This window comes from Ochotona princeps, chromosome 8, assembly GCF_030435755.1.
Source record: "Ochotona princeps isolate mOchPri1 chromosome 8, mOchPri1.hap1, whole genome shotgun sequence".
In the NCBI taxonomy this organism is placed as follows: domain Eukaryota; kingdom Metazoa; phylum Chordata; class Mammalia; order Lagomorpha; family Ochotonidae; genus Ochotona; species Ochotona princeps.
In genome coordinates, this window is record NC_080839.1 from 65,808,230 (window position 1) to 65,830,784 (window position 22,555).

At 44.6% G+C, this 22,555-nt stretch overlaps 1 protein-coding gene across 1 annotated transcript in view; it reads left to right on the top strand.

Moving 5' to 3' along the window:
* Window positions 1-4,504: 4,504 nt before the first annotated feature.
* ITSN2 (intersectin 2) overlaps window positions 4,505-22,555 on the top strand; it is a 148,264-nt gene continuing 130,213 nt past the window's right edge. The window contains exon 1 of the mRNA XM_058668221.1: window positions 4,505-4,817. The gene's annotated coding sequence lies outside the window, so the exon portion shown is untranslated. The remainder of the gene's footprint in view (window positions 4,818-22,555) is intronic.

The following is a 22,555-nucleotide window of genomic DNA, read 5'->3' on the forward strand; positions in this document are numbered from 1 at the left end:
TTGGAACTGCAAGGCCAGGAGGTGGTTATCGATTCAGACACTTCCTCTGACACCTGCTTCTCATATCAAAATGCCTGGCTTGGAGTTCTCCAATTCCAGCTGCCAGCTAATGCACAGCGTGGGAGGTAGCAGGTAGTGGTGCAAGCGGTTGGGTCCCTGCCACCCACACGGGAAACTTATACTGAATTCAGGCCTACTGGCTTCAGCTTGGCCCAGTCCCAGCTGTTGCAGATATTTGGGGAGTGGATGGGGTCTTCTCTTTCTTTCTCTCTCTCTGCCTTTTAAACAAGTTAAATACACAGATAAATATAAAAAATAAAGCTGCCATAAGAAGAGAATGTGAAAACATTGCTAAAATACGGAAAGGGGAAAAAAAACCTCTAAACATGTTAGCCCAGAATTCTACACTTGATCTTAGCCCAAAGGCCGAGAAGCGGTTATCCCAGAATTATAGATGCAATGAAGATATCATTCATGTGTGAAGGCAAAAACAAAGAAACAAACATATTTTCAGATAAAGTAAGAGAATTGGTGACCAGAAGATGAAGATCGACACTGTAAGAAACACTAAAGGAAGTTTTTTAAAGGAGAATAATATCAAATCCTCAAGAAATGATAAACATTTAGATGAATAAAGAGTATTTTTGTTGCTGAGATCCTTTTAATTTCTTAATGAAGTACTTGCTTCGAACTACTATCTTGGGGGACCTGTTACTGGTGGAAGTGGTACACAAAATATGACCTCCAAGTCCTCATGGCCTTCTGGCTCTATAGGATAACACATACTTTACAGAATGCTTGGAATTTGGAATGCCTTCTTTTATCTGTTCTAGCCTCTTTCTATCACTGCAGGTTTGCTTTTGGTACATTTTGCAGGAATGACACGAAGAATGAACCCTTTGAAAACTAACAGCAGAGCCTGATAGCACATAGGATATATATGATTGGAGAGGAAAATCAAAAGCATGGAAGTGGAGCAGGTAAAGATTAAATATTCCCATGGTAAAACTTAGCTTGCTGGATACAAATGTTAGCCTCCTAGACAGTGACAGAACTAAGGGAAGAAAAATGGAACATACCTAGTCCACTGCCTGACCTCCCAAGCCCCTCACTCTATGATGATAATTACTAATCTGTAGACTTGACCAGAACAGTTCTACATGTTGGATAGGACTTGGTTCCCCCACGCACCTGTTCCCTAGACGGTGCAGTGAGTCAGTGGAGGTGGTAGGTCTTCGGGAAACTATGAAGGAACTCTACAGATACACTGAGAGGAAGTCAAGGAACTGGGATGGTAGATGTATTACTGATGAGAATCATAAATATTTGAAACAAAAAGGATGATGAGGGTTCTGTGTGCAAATGGCTGGGTGCTCCAGGAGCTGAAATTCCCAGTAAACATGGTGAGTGCCCTGGACGTTGAGTCAGGATGTGGTAAGCCAGCAAGGAGAAGTTTGTACAAGTATAGCTCCGGAAGTAGGAGGAAGGACAAGGAAGATGTTTCTTTGACTACCTCAAACATTTGGGCTTCCCTCACACAGTCCATTTTTTCCTTGTTAAATAGAACCACCTTTATCTAGCCCTACTTGAGAACATTCTATTACTGCATTTAGATCACATGTTTGATATTGTCCCAATTCATCTTTGAATGACATACGGTGGAAGGTATGTGTGAGACATGATCCTGGGATAGAGTTGCTTTGTTGCTTGGGATACTTTAGGCTTTAAGGAGGACAGTGCTAGGGCCATTTTGTGTAGCCCATCAAGAAAAAAGAGGGCATTGGCTTCCTAGCTCTACTCAGAGATAGAAACTACTGACTGGCGACAGTCTCACAGATTGTAGAAAACTCCCTTTAACAATAAAATCTTGCAGTGACAAGCATGTGTCATTTATAGTTCAACTCACAGCCTCTCAGCCAGCCTGTTGTTCTCTTACCAGCCTTAGTAACTGTCACCCTAACTAAAATGGACTGAGACTACAAGCGTAGCCTTCAGATGAGAGTCTGTGTTCTGGCTGTTGTCAGTCCCCACCTTGCCTGTCCAGCTTCTGCCTCCTCGGAGTGTGTTCCATACGTGTAACTTTGCTCACTCTCTCTGGTGAATTCTTTTTAAAAAAGATTTATTTATTTTTCATGGAAAAGCAGATATACAGACAAGAGATAGACCTTCTGTCTGCTGGTTCACTCCCCAAGTGGTTGCAATAGGTAGAGCTGAGCAGATCCAAGCCAGAGCCAGAAGCTTCTTTCAGGTCTCCCACACGGGTGCAGGGTCCCAAGGCTTTGGACTGTCTTCTGCTGCTTTCCCAGGCTACAGGCAGGGAGCTGGATTGGAAGTGGAGCAGCCAGAACATGAACCAGCACCGACATGGGATCCGGGCGCATGCAAGGTGAGGACTTTAGCACATTGGACCACCATACTGGGCCCTCTCTGGTGAATTCTTATCACCACCTGGGATGTAGGCCTCAACTGTTCACTTCCTATAGCAGTCACGTAAGGTTCCAACTCTCATCAGGGGTTTGTTAGAATTTTTGGTTTATTCTGAGAAACTTCTCAACTTTTTCCTGTTATCCCTTCACAAGTTTTGCTTTGTACAGATTCTACTTTTGTTTTGGCCAAGGATTTGGTACACACTTTTGAAACAGGACCTGAGGTAACTGCACCAAAACTGGAACTACAAAACCAAATGACATAGGTTACATGATGGGAGGGAAATGTAGACTAGCTATCAGCCTACTAGGGATTAAAAAAGAACAATAACAGGTTTTTGTCTTACAGGCCAACTCTCTGGAGCATTATGTTATAAAGAATTCTGAGGTTTAGACAGTTGAATATGGGCTCTGAGATGGAGTATTATCTGCAATTAATCAGTGAAGCCTACAGTGGGAGGACACCATGTGCTGGACAGTACTCTCCCTCACTTTGCTTTTAGATGTGAGGGAGGCAGGGAGTCGGTGAGGGACAAGTTGCTTAGGACTACCGTCTCCCAAGCTGTGAGCAGAGCCCAAATCCTATCCGCTTCCGTGGCCATCCCGTACAGCTGAAAACTCAGCACACCCACTCTCGATCACAAAGCCAAGCCTCACTTTCTGCCATGACACCTCAGATATCACTGCGTGTACTACAGCCCCTCTACAACCCCTGTCCCCATTGGATCTTTAGTCAGGTTCTGTGCCCACCCCACTCCTCTTGTCCTGTAGGAAGGACAACCCTCAGCTTTACAGAGGAATTCATTCTTGAGACTGTCTACAAACCATGCCTGCATGTGCACTATCCCCTGGCCTTTTGATAAGTCCTGCTTTTCTTCTCACCCTCATTTATGTCTCCCAGTCGGATTCTTACACATGGGAGGACAGGAAGCTGGACTAAATTGGGGGAGGGGGCAGGAAGGGAGGATGTCTCTCTGAGTCCAGGTGGGATTCCTGGGAACTCTTAGATGAAGAGCAATCAGCTAGGGCCTCTGTGTCACTGAAGGACCTGTCTGTCAGGTCCTGACAGAGTTAGGGGAAACACTCCAGCAAGCGGGAAAAGCCTGTTCATGCAACTGATGTTTGCTAAATTCCTCACCTGAGTCGGCCGGCTGGCTCACACAGGGCTGGGCTTTGCAGCCATCCCTCTCAAGTCAACCTCGCTACGTCTCCCTTCTCCTGTCCCAACAGGTAAGGAAGCCAAGGGATCATTTAATCTGCCCAGATTCCCTCCGTGCCAACAGAGATGGGCATTTGTGTTTTGTACCTAGACCAGTCCCCATTCTGCCTCTTAAAGCCAACAGAAACCTTGGCCCTTAGACCCCCATTCTGTTACATTCAATAGGAACTGCTGATTTTCTACCTCACCCTAGCCACAAGGCAATCGTTCCCTTCCCGCTCCCTGGGAGGAGTGTGGGGTCAAGGGGAAGCCCTTGGTACACAGTGATGACATGAATTCCAGTCTGTTCTTTAGTAAGGAGATCAGGAGCCGGAAGGGGAGAACCGAGGAGAAACCAGAGCTGGAGCTTCACTAGTCGGTTGGCTCAGGGATGGGGAAGCAGGGTTAGCTCTGAGGGTGTTGGGTGGAAGTGGATAGTGGGTCACTCTGGGTGAACAGGGGTGGCCATTTCTGAGGAGAATGAGGATGGTTAAGGCCCTGAGGGGGATCCCTGAAAAGGTTCACTGGGGTCTGTTAGCAGACACAGGAACAAGGGTGAAAACACCTTCCTCTTTCTCACCCCCCACTCTGCACTCCCAGGAAATTTCATGCTCCTGAGAAGGTTCTAGAGAGCCTCGTGTCAGCGCAACAAGGATGTGCCAGATGCGGGTGCCGCTTGGCCCTTTCCAAACGCACCATCCCACCTCCGCCTGTCACCTCAGGGAGGAGTCACAGGTGGGTCTTCGCAGCTCCAGAACTGGCTGCCTGGTCCGGGACTTCGGAGCCTCCCCGAAGGCAAAGAGGAGCACGTCGCAGGAAGCCCGCAGGGTCCGGGGTCTCGGGGATCCCAGGGTGAGCGGCTGCGCCCAGGCAGCTTCGGGCTCCCGAGGGTGGGGAGTTGGTGCCGGCCGGGCGGGCGGGCCGCCAGCTGCCGGGCCCGTCGCCGGCCTCCCCGCCCCCCGGCTTCCTGCGGAGGCCGCGGCCGCCATGTTGTTGTGGGGCTGAGGCGGCGCCGGCAAGAGCCGAGCGCCCTTGACAGGCTACGCAACAGGTTCGCGCTGGCGGCGGCCTGACGACCGGCCCGGGGGCGGCGGCAGAGCAGGGTCTCCGGCGGCCCGCCCGCGCGCGCGCGCGCGTTGCCGGTGCCGAGGAGCGCGGGGTCGCGCCGTGACGTGCGGGAGGCGCGGCGCCAGGTGGGTGAAGGCGCTCGGCAAGCCGGGGCTGCCGCAGGGTGCCGGGGCAGGTGCGGGCGCTGCCACGCCGCGCCGCATCGCGCTCGCCGCCCGGAGGCTCCGAGGGCCGGGCTCAGGCAGCTGTGCGTCCAGGACGACCGGGACAGGTCCTCGGGAACCCCCGCGGCCCCCGAGCTAGGCCCCTGGCGGGCTTGGCCGCGCGGGGCGGAAACCTCCGGCTCCGGGTTCCTGCCCCCGCGGCGGGGCCGGGGAGCTGGCCGGTTCTTCCTTGCTGCGGAGCCTGGGCCGCTGACCGCGGCCTCGTCTGGCAGGTGGCGGACGCGGCTGAGGACTGGGGTCGGCGTGGCCCCTCGCTTTCGGAGTGCGGGCAGGCGAGACAGAAAGAGCCCTTGGGCGCACTGCACGCTTTCTCGGGGCCCCATTTTATTTCGGCGGAGTTGCTTTTCTCTGTGGGTCACGGCTGGTGCGGAATGTCAGGTGAGCCGCATCCCGGTGCGTCAAAGTGGCCCCAATCGCCAGGAGTACAGTGGGCGGATGCTGGGCGTCCACGGCTCGCGTTAGGCTGAAGTTGGGAAAGGCTGAAATTTGACTTAGGCGTTGCTGACTTCAGGTACACTGGAGGCACAGAGAGATATGATTTCCGACACCAAAGTTGATTGCTTATTTAAAATAAATTTTTAAAACCTACGTTTGCATAGTGGGTGGATAAACTGAGGCTGAAACTGTAAATGATCTGTCGCTGCGTGAGTGCTGATAGCAAGTTTGTTTTTATTTAAAACTTGTACTAATAACCTATTAGGAGTGGTTTTGGTGGAACCATCCACTTTAGGAATTAAGGATTAGTACAGAAATGACAGCTTCACTCCCTGCTGCTAGTTGGTCTTGGTAGCGTTTATTGCTTGTCTGTTGGGAGACAGGCAACGTGTGACTTGAGATTTTGTGGTGTTGGTCAGCATGATTTATGTAGCCGACTGACAGATTAAGCTTCCTAAGCTGTTCAGGAATATTAAATGCCTCCCTCGTGTTGTAAATAAGTGATAAAACCTGCCACCCAGAAGCATCACATAAAATCTTTACCTGAATTAATGGTGATACTCCTGAAATTTAAAAATAGTATCAGCACGATGTGCTCACCCTCAGGTTTATCAGTTATGGCCTTTATTCCCTTATGATTCTAAAAGTTAATTAAAAATATTTATGTTTTTGAGGGATCCGGAAAAATGTGCACTGCTGCTGTTTTGAGACAGTGTTAACTGGCAACCAAAAAGCTTTTTCTTTCACCCTTTATTGGATTAATAATTATTCATTTTGCTTGTGTTTACAATGTAAGGTAGGCTGATCTGAGAAAACTTGACCTGTATTGAATTGTTGAACAGGAAGAAACTATTGTTAGTTTAACACATCTCAACGCAAAAATTCTAATCTCTCTTGAAAATGAGGTAATGCGTTCAGCACTTTGAGAATTGGATGTATAATTTTTTTTAAATGTATCTTCATAAAACCAGACTGGTGTACGCCCACCAGCTAAACTCAGCAGCTTCCAACATTTCCCTTTGCCATCCTTTTTTTCTTTTCTGATTTTGTATCTTAAGTCATTTTACCCTGTAGAATTGTTTTCATGTGGAAGATTTCTTACATAATCCAAGGGTTTTTTTGTGTGTGTATGTTTAATATAATGTATGCTTTATATAGAGTTTGGCAGATCTCCATTTTTCTTGTAAGAGAAACAGAATATTTGGTGTCTCCTTTACCCTTGCTGGTACATCCTTCAGTGTTAAAACACACTCACTGTGATTGTCATTTATCAAGCGTGTGCTGAATGTTCTATATCATTTGAAGCTCACGAAGATCCTCTGTGTAGATGCTAAAATGAGAGGGCTCCAACAAGTTCAGGGAAGGGACAAGCCTACGTGCTTGGGATGCCTGCCTCGTGTTTAGGAGAGTTCCTAGGTTACAGTCGAGGCTCTGCTTCTAGTCCAGCATCCTGCCGGTGCACATCATGGGGGTAGCAGGTGATGACTTCAGTGTTTCTGCCACCCGATTCAGAAACATGGACTACTGGTTTCAGCCTGGTCTGTCTTTGGCTGCTGTAGGTGTTTGTGAGGGGGAGTAAGCCAGCAGATCTTAAGCCAGATGTCAGCCAGCCTTTCTGTAAATTTAGTCAATCAATAATCATAGGAAATGTATACATGGAAATATGCATTAATTTCAGATTTTTTTTTTTGCTGTAAAATAAAACTTTCAGTTTCCTCTTCTCTTAAAGTTAAAAATAGTTTATTTATTTGAAAGAGCTAGAGAATGAGTTAGATCTTCCATCTACTGGTTTACTCCCCAAATGGACACAAGAGTCAGAACTGGCCCTGACTGAAGCCAGGAACCCAAAACTCAATCCATGCCTTCCACATGGAGGCCAGGGACCCAGGCACTTGAGTAACCAGAATGTGGAGTGCAAGTGTCCCCAAATGTCAGCTTAATCCTCTGTGCCACAGTACCTGCTCCTCTTCTCCTCTATAGATCTGACTTTCCAATAAAAATTTAAAAATTTTTAAAAAGTTTATGTAGGAATTCCAGTGAATACCTACTGAGTATATGAATACATATTCGTTGATAGATAAGTAACTAGTATTTTTTATATATTCAATTTACTTTGTAAGAAATATTAACAAGTTCTAGAAATAATTCAGAATAATATTCAGATATAATATAATATTCAGATATAATAATTCAGATGTATTATTTTTTGGAATATTATTTGAAAGAGAGAAAGATCTTCCATCTGCTGGTTTACTCTCCAAATGGCGGCATCAGCTGAGGCTGGGCCAGGCAGAAGCCAAGTACGTAGACTCCATCTGGGTCTCCCCCCCCGCCGTACGGTTGGCCTAAGCACTGGGGCCATCTTCTGCTGTTTTCAGAATCAGCAGGGAGCTGGATGGGAAGTACAACACCTGTAACTATTTTTTTTTTTAGATTTGTATTTTATTTTTATTGGAAAGTCAGATTTACAGAGAGAAGGAGAGGAAGATCTTCCATCCGATGATTCACTCCCCAAGTGACCACAACAGCCACAGCTGAGCCGATCCGAAGCCAGGAGCATCTTCCGGGTCTCCCACATGGGTGCAAGGTCCCAAGGTTTTGGGCTGTCCTCGACTGCTTTCCCATGTCAAAGCAGGGAGCTGGATGGGAAGCAGGGCCACCGGGATTAGAACAAGCACCCATGTGGGATCTCAGCATATGCAAGGCGAGGACTTTAGCCACTAGGTTACTGTGCTGGACCCACCTATAACCTTTTGTGTCACAATAATGGCCTCTTTTTTTTTTTTTTAATACCCTATGTCCTTATGTATTTTCGGAAGCATTTATAGAAAAGCTATTTTTGAAGAAAGATTCAAAATGGCAGACTTTTTTTGTTTGTTTTGGTGCTAATTTTTTTTATGTAAGATTTATTTATTTTATTATAAAGTCAGATGTACAGAGAGGAGGGGAGACAGAGAGAGGAAGATCTTCCGTCCGATGATTCACTCCCCAAGTGAGCGCAACGACTGATGAACCTCTTCCAGGTCTCCCACAAGGGTGCAGGGTCCCAAAGCATTGGGCCGTCCTCGACTGCTTTCCCAGGCCACAAGCAGGGAGCTGGTTGGGAAGTGGAGCTGCCGGGATTAGAACCGGCGCCCATATGGGATCCCGGGGCTTTCAAGGCGAGGACTTTAGCCGCTAGGCCACGCCGCCGGGCCCTGTTTTGGTGCTAATTGTTAAGCCAGGATTCCAAATATAAAAAGCAGAAAGGTAAGAATGCTTAGAATGAATTGTGTGAATGAACAGATCTCAAGTGCAGCTGCGTCAGGAATGCTGTCATTTTGACTTGAGTGCAGTGTTTGAGTTTGCTTGTGCGTACAGCGACAGGGCAGAGACCAACCCTGGCCTTCCTCGGGCTGAGCCTGCACTTCTTGAGAAGGGGGAACTGAACTGTCTTTAAGGATGTGAAGGCAGAGAGGAAGTGGGGGAGGAAGGGAGGAAGCTGCACAGAAATAGGACAGTGGATAGATCAAGAAGTGATGGCTTTTCACAATCTGAAGGGGCAGTGTGTTTGATTTGTACAGTGCTTGGTGCAATTTGGAGAAGTTTGTTTAGAAGATAATTCCACAGCTACCTCAGAACACGGGTGATTCACTTCTTCACTGTGCGGCAGCTTTTCAGCACGCAGTATGACAACATCAGGGTGTCTGTTTTCAGATGGGTAGACATTTGATTTGTTTTAGTTAACCAGCTGTTTTATGTATCTGAGATCATTTTCTTCATGAATGCATTATTCGCTTTAGAAAAAGTTTGTATGACTTTAGTAACAGGTTTATGTAATGTTATCATAACCATGCTGGATAAGAGCACTGGCTGTCAAGTTGGACCTCTTGTTGCCAGCTCCAGTGCCAAAGATCTGCATGACCTTGGGCAAGTCTTTAGTTCTATAAGCTTCTTTTTTTTCAGCTGTAAAATGGGAATCGAAATAGCACATATCTTACGGTCTTGTACTTCAGTGTACTGTCAAGTGCTTAGCATAGTGACTACTGCTCAGTGTAAGTTCCTCCAAATATTACCTGTCATCATCCCAGCTTGCTATAATGAGGCATTCCAAACTAAGTTAGCTTAGGGGTTTTTTTTGGGGGTGGGGGGTTGTTTTATTTAATACTAGATAGTAATAAATACTAAACTGGAGAATATATTGACTTTTTTCCCCTTTAATTTAAGAAATGAATTTAGTTATTTGAAATGCAAAATGACAGAGTGAGGGAGAGCAGACCTCCCGTGAGGGTGGCAGGCACCCATGTACTCAGGCCAGCGTTGCTGCCTCCCAGGAGCATCAGCAGGAAGCTGGATCAGAAATGCCAAGGAGCTGGGTTTTATACCACACTCTGAGATGGGATGCAGGCGTCCCAAGCAGCAGCGGGGTGACCACACCCACCCCTGCCCTTTATTTTTAATCTTACCATCAAGATAATCTGGATAAGAAATCTAAAAAATATATGTGATACCATTTTCCAAAGAACAAAACAAAAAAACCTTACGCTTTTATTCCCCTTAATTTGGAGGAAGAAAAACAGTCCAAAGAAAGAAAGCATTTTATATCTGTAAAAGAAACTGCAGCTTTGGATTGTCACTTCAGAATCATTCTTTGAACTGAGGTGCTAAAATGACTTGGGCTTTCCGTGTGAGTCGTACTTGACTAAGTGGGAAGCTGATGTGGGACAGCAGTGTCACACTGCAGAGGTTCAGTGAGGAGTCATTAGATGACATAGCCTTCGCTCTATCCTTCAGTTTTTGCTTAGCTGCATTGGCATACTTGGCTCTTCTACTCAGCACCCTCCCACCCCTCCTTACTAAGCTTTCCACCTCTGCCTCTGTGACACTTGTGAAAATGACAGCTTGTATTTAAGAATGGAAGAGCTGGGCCCAGCACAGTAGCCTAGTGGCTAAACTCTTCACCTTGCATGCACTGGGATGCCATAGGGGCACCGGTTCTAATCCCACCAGCCCCGCTTCCCATCCAGCTCTCTGCTTGTGGCCTGGGAAAGCAGTTGAGGACAGCTCAAAGCCTTAGGACCTTGTGCCCATGTGGGAGACCTTGAGGGGGCTCTGGGCTCCTGGCTTTGAATCAGCACAGCACTGGCCGTTGCAGCCAACTGGGGAATGAATCATCGGACGGAAGATCTTCCTCTGTCTCTACTTCTGTGTGTAAATCTGAGTTTCCAATAAAAATAAATAAATCTTAAAAAAAAAAAAAAGAGAAAGGTCAGGCCTTAGCTGAGGGGCTGAGATGCCTGCGGTCCCTGGAGGAGGATCTGGCTTTGAGTCCCCACTCTGGCCCCTCACCCCAACCTCCTGCCTCTGCCGACACCAGGAGACAGCAGCGGGCACTGCCGGAATGAGGTTCCTGCCACCTGGATTCCTACTTTGCTGGCCTCTGGGGGTGAACCAACACGTGGGAGGAGCTCACTTTATCTCGCTCTCCTTCTCAAAAAAAAAAAAAAAAAAAAAAAACCAAACAAAAAACCGAAATTAAGTAGTTCAAATTAGTAATTGAAGATTTATGTAGTATTTGAAGGTTCCACTTTTTAGTGAGAGTGAAATTTTTTTTTTTGGAAGTGTGAGGCAGAACTATAGAGATTAATAAAATTTGCTGAAAAATAGGGCCCGGAGGCGGCGTGGCCTAGTGGCTAAAGTCCTCGCCTTGCATGCCCTGGGATCCCATATGGGCACGGGTTCTAATCCCAGCAGCTCCACTTCCCATCCAGCTCCCTGCTTGTGCCCTGGGAAAGCAGTCGAGGACGGCCCAATGCATTGGGACCCTGCACCCGCGTGGGAGACCTGGAAGAGGTTCCGGGTTCCTGGCTTCGGATCGGCGCAGCACCGGTTGTTGCGGCTCACTTGGGGAGTGAATCATCGACGGAGGATCTTCCTCTCTATCTCTCCTCCTCTCTGTATATCTGACTTTGTAATAAAAATAAAATCTTTAAAAAAATTGCTGAAAAATATACAAACTGGGAGTACGTGTCTAACATTCCTTCTCTAACCTTTGTTACTAAACAGTTGGTAGAAGGGAAATCTCCCTAAAAGCGTCTTAGGCTTGTCCTTTGCCAAAGTGAACTGATTTTGTCTTGCTGCGGGGACAATCTGTATTGGAAGACTCTCCTGCCTTCTCGTCCTCCTCGTCCTGGTTTTTGGATTCCAGTGATTGTGGTGAAGACTTGATGTTACTTGCTTCTCTCAGCATCCTGGTTCCTACCTTCAGGCTTCCCCTGGGTCCCAGAGAGCTAATTGGAGTGGTTGAGGTGACAGAGCCATTCAGATCTGGTATAGGAAACCCCCCTTTCTCTTTCTGCACATCACCCTCCAGTTCCCGAGTTTCATAGTCCACATGGCATGATGGTTTTCAGATTGAAAGCCCACATTTGGCTGCTTCCTCTTCAGTCCGTCTTTGGTCTTCCTCTTCTTACCATGGTGGCTTGTCCTCATGTTTGTCTTTGCAGGGGCTTCAAGGACCCTCTACCCCCCCCCAAAAAAAAAGAAAAAAGAAAAAGAAAAGGCAGAGGCTCTGTTTTCTCCTTTGTCTGCCTTCTGCTTTGATTTCTTTTTTTTTTTTTTAAGATTTATTTATTCTTATTGGAAAGTCAGATATACAGAGAGGAGGAGAGAGAGAGAGGAAGATCTTCAGTCTGATGATTCACTCCCCAAGTGGCCGCAACGGCTAGAGTTGAGCCAATCCGAAGCCAGGAGCCAGGCTTCTTCCTGGTTTCCCACACGGTGCAGGGTGCCAAGGCTTTGGGCCGTCCTCAACTGCATTGCCAGGCCACAAGTAGGGAGCTGGATGGGAAGTGGAGCTGCTGGGATTAGAACCGGTGCCCATATGGATCCCAGCACATGCAAGACGAGGACTTTAACCACTATGCTATCGTGCCGGGCCCTGATTCCTTTCTTTATGCCTATCTTTGGGGTCTCTCTCTTTTTTTTTTTTTTAAAGATTTTATTGTTATTGGAAAGCCGGATATACAGAAAGGAGGAGAGACAGAGAGGAAGATCTTCCATCCGATGTTTCACTCCCCAAGTGAGTCGCAATGGGCCGGTACTGCGCCGATCCAATGCTGGGAACCTGAAACCTCTTCCAGGTCTCCCACGCGGGTGCAGGGTCCCAAAGCCTTGGGCCGTCCTCGACTGCTTCCCCAGGCCACAAGCAGGGAGCTGGATGGGAAGTGGAGCTGCCGGGATTAGAACCGGCGCCCATATGGGATCCCAGGGCTTTCAAGGCGAGGACTTTAGCCGCTAGGCCATGCCGCCGGGCCCGGGGTCTCTTTAAAAGGTAACACTAGTAGAACTTACTCATGCTTCATGATTGGAATTCATTCTTTATTTCTGTTTTCAGTAGCTGCTGAGTGCCTCCATGCCAGGGACTAGTGCATGTCCTGAGCCTGTGGCCAGGAGCAGTACACACACACAAACCCCTGCCCATGCCAGTGCTGTTCAGGAAGAGGGAAAAAACAATACCAAGTCTAAAGTTAGAATTTGCCGAGTGCTGTGGCTGCGAGTGTGGGGAATATGTGTTTTGAGGGAGCACGTAAATGAGAAAAGTAATTGGCCTTATTCCAAATTATTAAGGAATTCAAGATTGGAGGATTATAGTGCACATTCTGTGAGTGAATGGTGGCCTTAATGTAAAATGAGGAGCTGAATAGTGTTTCAGGACACAATATTTAGCATAAATATTTGTCATTTAATTAGTAGTATTTGATGTACACTCAACAGATCTCAATATTTATATTCTAATCACTTAGAAAAAAAGGTCAACCCCAGGCATAGAGCAAGGTATGAAGTAGTGGTTTTTCAAATGGTTCAGAACAAACAGCTAAATTTGGTTTTTCCTACAAGTTCTGTATTATGTCTGTTTTAAATTCGATTGACTTTTGTATATACTGTTTTGATTGTGATGAGTAATGTATATTCCTTGTAGAAAATTGGAGAGCTGTGGGGAGATGTAAAGACAAATCCAAGTCATTAGTTATCATATTAGAGACAGCTGTTGTTACTATGTCTTCCAGACCTTTTCTTTGTAGAAAATGGAATTTATTATGCACTCTGCTGTGTAACCTGCTTTTTAGCTTATCGGCATTTTCCGAAAGAGGACATATTTATTACATGTTCTCTATAATATTTTATTGGTTAAATAATACTGTCTTGCTATGATTGAATGTTAATGTCCATTCTTTATAGAGCACTTATTTTATCTTAGTTATTTTTTGAGATACTTAATATACTTAAACTCATTTTGTCTTTAATCTGTGAGAGGTGTTCTGTTATTATTTATTTGATAGTTGTGAATAGTTAGCAAGGGTAAACTTAATGGTTTTGCCAAGATCACACAGCTCATGAGTGGTACACCTTGGATGTGAATGGCGTCTGGCTGTAGATTGTAGTTAGGTTTTATTGATTCTGTAGCTTTAAGGTAGTTATACCCTTTTGCCACTCATCAGAGGTGGGGAATCTTTTTCCTGCGAAGGACTGTCTGGATACTTCATTCACAAGCCACACAGAGTTATCAACTTAAAAATCAGTCTGCAGTACATTTATGGAATTTCCAGTCCTACCTGCGGTTGCCTTTGCAGGACCAGACCAAATGATTTCATTCGTGGCCCTTCCTTGCACGGCCTGCAGACTGGACATCGCAGCCGTGCAGTCTAAAGCGTGTCACAGTTAACATCCTTGTAGATGTGTTTGTGTTCACACCTATAAAAATTTCATTGGAGTCAGTTTTAATAGCATGGTTATTCAATCCAAAGATACGAACACCTTCTAAGGCCATGTAAATATGTAACTTTCCAAGTTGTCTTCCAGAAAAATTCATCAGTACCTCAGTGTACCTCTAAATGGAACCAGTCCTTGGAAACACGTTAAAAGATTTTTATATCTTCTCAATTAGAAAAAATAACTTTGCTTTGATTTGTCTTTTTCTGCTGTTAACAAGGTTATGTTTGTTTGTTTTGTGTCTTTGGGAAGTGCTGGTCTTTTTTTTTTTTTCCTCATTTCGTTGACATGTTCCTTTCTGGTTAATGACAGGTTTTTGACAAGGTGATGGAAAATTGGTGCTTTGAAAAAACTATGCATGGATTTAAAAATTTTGGAGCCGTAATAAGCTTAATTTGAATTTCATTTTTCATGAACTTTTTAAAAGTTTCCTTGTATTTATTTGAAAGGCAGAGAAAGAGATTTGCCGTTTATGGATTAGCTTCAGAAATGCCCGCAACGCAAGCAATAGTCCATACTGAAATCAGGAGCCCTGGAACCCTGTCTAGGCCTCCCGCTTGGGTGACAGAGACCCAAGCCTTTCTGTTTACTTTTTCACTGAAGTCATTGTTATCTCCCAGGGTGTGCATGAGCAGTAGCTGGATCACAGGCAGAGCAGCCTGGACTGCACCCAGGCACGTAGATATGGGATACAGGCAGGGGACAGCTTGACTTCTGTGTGCAGTGGCTGCCCCTTCCCCTCATAGTTCCAAGAATGTTCGCATGTAACTGTTTGCCATAAAAAATGTAACATTTTTTTGAAGTTTGTGTTTAGTTTTGTTTGTGGATTTCAATGATAGTAGCTAGCATTTATGTATTACTTCCCATGTGAAGCATATTCCAAGTGCTTTTCATTTATTGACATATTTCATTTTCCAGCAGTCATATACTATTGTTAGCCTCATTTACCAAGTCCTTTGATCATGCCTTTTAAGTCTCCAGTGACTGTTTCTGTGTACCTTTGCCCATTTCTGTTCCCAGCACTGAAAAATCTCTTTTTTCTTTGTAGCCTCCTATTTGATACTCAGTGTGTAGTCCTTCATTACTCATTAGGAGTCATTTCCTCCGCGATTGCTCATCTAATAACTTTCTAGTTCCCTAAGGCAGTTAGGGGCCTGTCTTTTGTCCTTGTTTCATCCCTTTAGTACTTAACATGGAATTTTAACTGTTGGGTTTTTTCCTTCTGCATTTCCTACCCATATACATCTGAGGACTCAGTATTTGTTGATTGGAATTACAGGTACAGTGCTGTTGGTGGTGTCAGGGAGGGAATCAGCCGTCCAAGACTGAAGTAGCGCAACTCAGGCTGAGGACATGGCATTGGAAATGGGCTGTGAAGGCCTTGGGGAGAAGGGAGCAAGGCCCAGAGAGTGAGAACGATTTAAACAGGAGTAGGAATGTCCCATTCCGGAAGCAGCACACTAGTTAGAGTGATTTGGGAGGATGGCTGACATGTCCTCTGGGAACGCCTGATGGAATGACTCCCTCTTGCAGCCCACTGCACCTGTCTTGGTGCTTAGAATGTTTGGGAGATGGCTGACATGTCCTCTGGGAACGCCTGATGGAATGACTCCCTCTTGCAGCCCACTGCACCTGTCTTGGTGCTTAGAATGTTTGAACCTGCTTTCCAGACTCTCTATCATTTTACCTATCAGACAGAATTGAATTTCTCTTCTGACCTCTCCCCTCAGACTAATATTCTAGGAGAGGCTGGAGGGGCCCGATGTGATCTTAGGAAGGACCGGGAAAGTGGTGAGTTGGTGAGCAGTCCTTTGTCAGAAGTCCCAGAGAGGGCCTGGCACTGTGGCCTATCGGCTAAAGTCCTTACCTTGAACGTACCAGGATCCCATGTATGCACCAGTTCTAATCCCAACAGTTCCACTTCCCATCCAGCTCCCTGCTTGTGGCCTGGGAAAGCAGTTGAGGATGCCCCAAAGCCTTGGGACCCTGCACCCGTGTGGGAGACCTGGAGGAGGTTCCTGGCTCCTGGCTTCAGATCAGCACAGCTCTGGCTGTTGTGCTCACTTGGGGAGTGAATCAGCGGACGGAAAATCTTCCTCTGTGTCTCTCTTTCTCTCTGTATATCTGACTTTGCAATGAAAATAAATAAATCGTCAAAAAAAAAAAAAAAAAAAAAAAAGGAAGTCCCAGAGAACAGGCCCTGGGCTTTGGCTTTGGAGGCTTGTGGTTCCATTCACAACTTTATCCTGGATTGTTAGCACATTTAATTAGGCCTAAACTCTTTTGTTCATGAGGCTTGATCAGGTTCCTGACTTTTATTCTTCTGCTTTTGGGAATGAATATTCTTCTCTCAATTTACTGGTTGAAGTTAGGTACTCAGTGGCTGCTGATCTTCAAGGAGAATGAATGAATTTAACTTTGTTAGAATAGCTGTTGTGGTGCAGTGGGTTAATCCTGCTGTTGGTTGCAACATCTATAGCCCATACTGGAGGATCACTTCGTTAAATTTTTAAGTTTTGTTTTTTTTTTTTTTTAAAGATTTCTTTATTGGAAAGGCAGATTTATAGAGAGAAAGAGAGACAGAAAGATCTTCCATCTGCTGGTTAATTCTCAAATGGCTGCAATGGCTGGAGCTGAGCTGAGCTGAAGCCAGGAGACTGGAACCTCTTTTGGGTCTCCCACATAAGTTCAGGGTCTCAAAGCTTTGGGCTGTTCTCCGCTGTTTTCCCAGGACATAGGCAGGGAACTGGATTGGAAGTGGGGCATCCAGGACATGAACCAATGCCCATATGGGATGCTGCTGCTTGCAGGCTGAGGATTAGTCAGTTGAGCCATCACACGGTTCTGTGCTGGCTGCTCTGGTTCTCATCCAGCTCCCTCTAATGCCTGGGAGTAGCAGGTGATAATTTACTTAACCTGCCACCCGTGTGGAAGACCCACATGGAGTTCCTTGTTCCTGCTTTGGATCTTTAAAAATGTAAACTGCAGTTCTTACTTTGCTACTTAAATTTGTTTGCATTATGAAAATAAATAATTCTAGCTGACGAAACTTTATAAAGTAGGAGTGGAAAAAATATGTGTGTGTATGTGCTTGTGTGTATATCTTCATACAAGTTTTTCTAGAAAACATAGTAATTTGGAATATGGACTTTTAGTTCTAGTTCAGCCTGTTCAATGTAAGCCTTGCAGAACGTCAGTTTCCTCTTGTTAGAACATGCAGTGTTTAATTTTTCCTCCATAGATTTATTGACTTATTTGAAAGACAGTTACAGAGAGAATCGGGAGAGACAGAGAGCTTGCACCCACTCCCTAGATGGTCTTCACACCAGGGCTGGGCCATGCCACAGCCAGGAGCTTCCTCCCACATGGGTACAGGGAACCAAGCACTTGGGCCATCCTCTTCTGCTCTACCAGGCCACTAGCATGGTGCTGGATTGGAAGTGGAGCATCTGGAACGTGAGCCAGGGTGCCATGTGCAATGGCAGACTGCAGATGGCAACTGAATGCGCTGTGCCCCAGTGTCAGGTCCAGACATGGAGATTTCATATTTATCCCTGGGTGTGTTATAAAGATGAAGAGAGAGTGTAGGTTTACTGTGACCAGTGAGTGAGTTCTCAATAATGGAACAATAATGAGGCCTGCCTTTTGGTTAGATTGGCCAGGGCTTCTGCTCTGCAGTGTGCGGAACCAGGTGGTGGGTTCAGGAACACTCTGCCTTTCATCTCTTCTCTGAAACAATAAGAACTCAATTTCTGAGTTTAAAAAATTATTTTTATTGGAAAGGCAGAATTAGTGAATGGGGAGGGATAAGATGGCAAAGAGAGCAGGAGAGAACGCTTCTATCTACAAGTTCGCCAAAGGCCAGGGTTGGGCCGAACTGAAGCCAGACACCTGGAGCTTCCTGGTCTTCCGCACGTGGGTGGCAGGGGCCGTGCACTTGGGCCATCTGCTGCTTTTTCTGGGTGTATTCACAGAGAGCTGGATTGGAAGGAGCAGCTGAGATGCAAGGGATGCTGGTTTTGCAGGCAACCACTTAACACACTGTGTCACAATGCTAGCCCTCCTGATAAATATCTTCAAATTGTTTTCTGAAGAGTCATATCAATTCATAATCCCATGGATCTGCCTGCAAGTAACCATTCCTCTGTTGCTAGCCCTGGGTATTAATTGAGCACTAAGTTCTGTGAGGTGTTTTTGTTTTTAGTGGTAAGTTTCTAAGTAGAAACAGAACAGAACTTAATTAACACTTACTAGCCCGTTTTCTTTCTTTCTTTTTTTTTTTTTTAAAGATTTATTTTATTTTTAATTACAAAGTCAGATATACTGAGAGGAGGAGAGATAGAGAGGAAGTGGAGCTGCCGGGATTAGAACCAGCGGCCATATGGGATCAAGGCAAAGACCTTAGCCACTAGGCCACGCTGTCAAGCCCGTCTTTTTTTTTTTTAAGATTTATTTTTTATTACAAAGTCAGATATAAAGAGGAGGAGAGACAGAGAGGAAGATCTTCCATCCAATGATTCACTCCCCAAGTGAGCCGCAACGGACCGATGCGCGCCGATCCGAAGCTAGGAACCTAGAACCTCTTCCAGGTCTCCCACGCGGGTGCAGTGTCCCAATGCATTGGGCCGTCCTCGACTGCTTTCCCAGGCCACAAGCAGGGAGCTGGATGGGAAGTGAAGCTGCCGGGATTAGAACCGGCGCCCATATGGGATCCCGGGGCTTTCAAGGCGAGGACTTTAGCCGCTAGGCCACAGTGCCGGGCCCCCGTTTTATTTCTTGTTGGGTAACTTCCTTGAGCTCTTGATGTTCTCACCATCTGTTAAATGGGCTCACTATGCATTAAAAAATGCACGATAATCTAGTGGTTAATCTTCACCTTTGTTCCCCCCAGCCCTCATCCTGGTCCTATATTTGTGTCCCGGCTGCTCCACTTCCCATCCAGATCCTTGCTTATGGCTGGGAAAGCAATAGGAGATGGCCCAAGGCCTTGGGACCCTGCACCCAGGTGAGAGACCTGGAGGAAGCTGCACTGGTGAAGACTGGCTTCAGATCAGCTCAGCTCCTGCTGTTGCGGCCACTTGGGAAATGCACCAGTGGATGCAAGATCTTTCTGTGTCTTAAAAAAAATTCTGCATGTTGTAAATTTCTTCTTGTTTGTTTGTTTGCCTTATAATTTTGTTTTCCAGGTCTTAAATATATGGAAAAATATATTTTCCTGTATGGCTACAAAACTTATTATAAAAGTTTTTTTGTAACAAAGATATGATGTTGAAAGTGAGACATCTGTTTGAGCTTTTTCATGCTCTGTGCTTTCTGAGAAAGTCCAGTAAGTAGCTTTGCTTTAATGTTTAGTCTCGGGGTGAGAATTGACTGAATAGCCAGCCCACTCCTCCCCAGGCCTTCTGTGTAGCAATGGAGGCTGAGTCACAAATTCTTCTTAGGTATTTTTTTTACCCCATTGTGTGGATGAATTGTCTTATTCTCAGTTGTTGACTGATTTTTCTAAAATTGGTTTAAGTCTTCAATATAATTTCACTAGTAACTATGTCAGTATTCATTTATAACCTCTGTTCTTTTGTATAGCTTTGATTTATTGATTTGATACATTATAGGCTAAACTTAACTTTAATAAAAATCCAGCTTTGTAATATGTGTTTAAATATCTTAAGTTGAAGACACTAAGTTGCTGAAGTAAAACAAAGAGCTAAGTTTGTATAGAGAAGTTGCTCTTTTTTTTTTAAGCTTTTAAATCTTGGCATGCTTTTGTAATTGGGATCCTAGACAAAAATAGTAACTTTCCCTCAGATATTGATTATGTTAAGAGCAACATATCCTTTTTTGTCAATGATTAGTACAGCTGTAATTTAGGTCAGTGAAATAAAGCTGATTAATGATTATAGTTGAAAATAATAGAATACTCATGAAGTTAGCACTTAAAGGTGCCTTCTGTGTACCAAATGTCTTACAAACATGCTACCCAAGTCTAAAGCAGCCTGGAGGTTAGGACCCATTACCCACTTTTATGAGGGTACTTCTTAAAATTCACTAAAAAAAGTGAAATTACAGTTTATTTTGTTGCAAAAATGTTAATATGTGTCTTCTATATAGGTTAGGAAATTGGGGTTATATCATGTGTAAGTTGCAAAACTGGGGAGTAATGGTGTAGGGATTCAAATTTAAGTCAGTTGATCTGTTTTTGCAATTCAAATTCTAGTCTTTCAGCCTTTTTTCCCCCTGTTCAGTTGATAGTATGCTAATCTTTGATGGTTAAGAATCTATTCTTATTAAATAATATTTTGCTTTATTTGGAAGGATATTTTTATTCTGAAAATCTCTGACCACAACAATAAATTTTCTGAGAAAATTCCCATAACAGTTTTACTCCCATCACCAGCTGTGTAATGCATACAAGCTTATGGAACTGGTGATTAAGATTAAAATTTGCCATAATGTATTTTATGTTAAATGGCAGTAGCAGCATCTCACAGAAATGTCTACAGCCATATTTACATTGTCCATTTTCACACATTTTCAGCACACATAGTTACAACATGTTTCAGTCGCAGGTCTAAGTTGCTTGCTAGCCATGCAAGCCCCTGCCCACAGGTCACTGTAGCTGCTGAATTGGGTATCATTACAGTTAGTTGTATATAGGTCATTGAGGAATGTTGTAGTGGTTACTATAGGACTGACTACTGTTTTGGTGGGTCAAGAGATATTCATGGTAATTTATGGATTAACACACACGAGGCAGGCATGAAAACAAAGACTCCAGCACTCGGTGACATGTTTAATGAGATCAACACAAGATAAAACAGAAATGTCCCAAAAGAAATTTTAGGAATTGAAGTGCCACTGAAAGTAGTTTGTTCCACAGATACTCAAAGGGAAGGGAATGGGAATAAGATGAAGTAGGTAGATGAGGGAAAATACAAGGCTACTTCAAAGGTTGAAAACTAGTATTAAAAATAATTTTATTTTGGTGCGGAGTTTTGAAATCCATGCATAGTATCTTTTTGAACACATTTAAAAGCTATTTAAAATTATTATTCTTGTTAGAAAGATTTACAGAAAGAAGGAGAGACTGAAAAAAAGATCTTCCGTACACTGCTTCACTCCCCAACTGGCTGCAATGACCAGAGGAGAGCTGAGCTGATCTGAAGCTAGGAGCCAGGAACCTCTTCTAGGTCTCTCACATGGGTGCAGGGTCCCAAGGCTTTTGGGCCATCCTCAACTGCTTTCCGATGCCATAAACAGGGAGCTGGATGGTCAGTGGAGTAGCCAGGACATGAAACAGTACCCGTATGGGATGCCAGCATGTACAAGGCAAGGATGTAGCCACTGAGCCATTGGGCCAGGGTCCATAAAACACATTTTCCATGGACTTTTTGAAGTATTTACAAAAGGTCATCTGATATTATACACTAAAACAGACAGCTTTATTGAGGTGTAACTCATTTACTGTAAAATTCACTTTTTTAAGGTTCATAGTTGAGTGGGTTTTAGAGTATATATTTGCAGAATTGGATAGCTGTTGACATTACCTCATTCATTATTCCCTGTCACCATTTCCCTCCAGCACCTCTCTCTCTGGGCACCACTGATCTGTTTACTGTCTCTGGACTGGCCTTTTGTGGACATTTCATATAAATGGACTTGTGTGCTCTGTGATCTATGTGACAGCTGCTTTCACTGCATCTAAGATTCATCCATGACGTACCTGTACCAGTGCTTCAGTCCCTTTTATACTCTGTTATATGAATACATCACATTTTATTTATCCATTTATCAGGTAATGGACATGGGGGTTGCTTTTATTTTTTCTTACTGTGGTGAATAATACACTGAGCATTTGTGAGTTGAATTTTGTGTGGGCATATGTTTGATTTTTTTTGCCTTAGTTCTTCTGCCTTTTCTATTTTTATCCATGTAAAGAGAGCAGATTTTTTGCATTCCATATGCAAGTTCAGGAAGACAGGCACACTTCCCTCGTTCACCTGCTTCCCGCTGATAGGCCTCCCTTCCCCTTCCTCAGCAGTATTTGAAGTCATAATTTTAATCCACTGTAATCCATAGGCTTAATTTGCCCCTAATCATAATATTCAACAAGGACAAAGTAAAAAGATTCCAAGACCACGTATCCACTGTAGTATAAACGCAGGCTGAAGAAGTCAGTCATGTCCCAAAGTAACCATTTCATTCCTAGACTTTTGTGTGTGTTCCATTTGCCTTGTGCTCAGGCCTAGATGTGGAATTCACTGTTTTATGGTGATCTGTGCTTATCATTTTAGGGAATTTCCAAATTTTTTCCCCAAACTAATCAAGCCATTTTGTATAGATTCCACTTTAGGAGATCAGATTTTATACTGTTGATGTACCACTTGCTTACAGTTACAAAAATTAGTTAAAATTATTGGATTAGATTGCCAGTTCCCCAGTATGAAATGAGATAC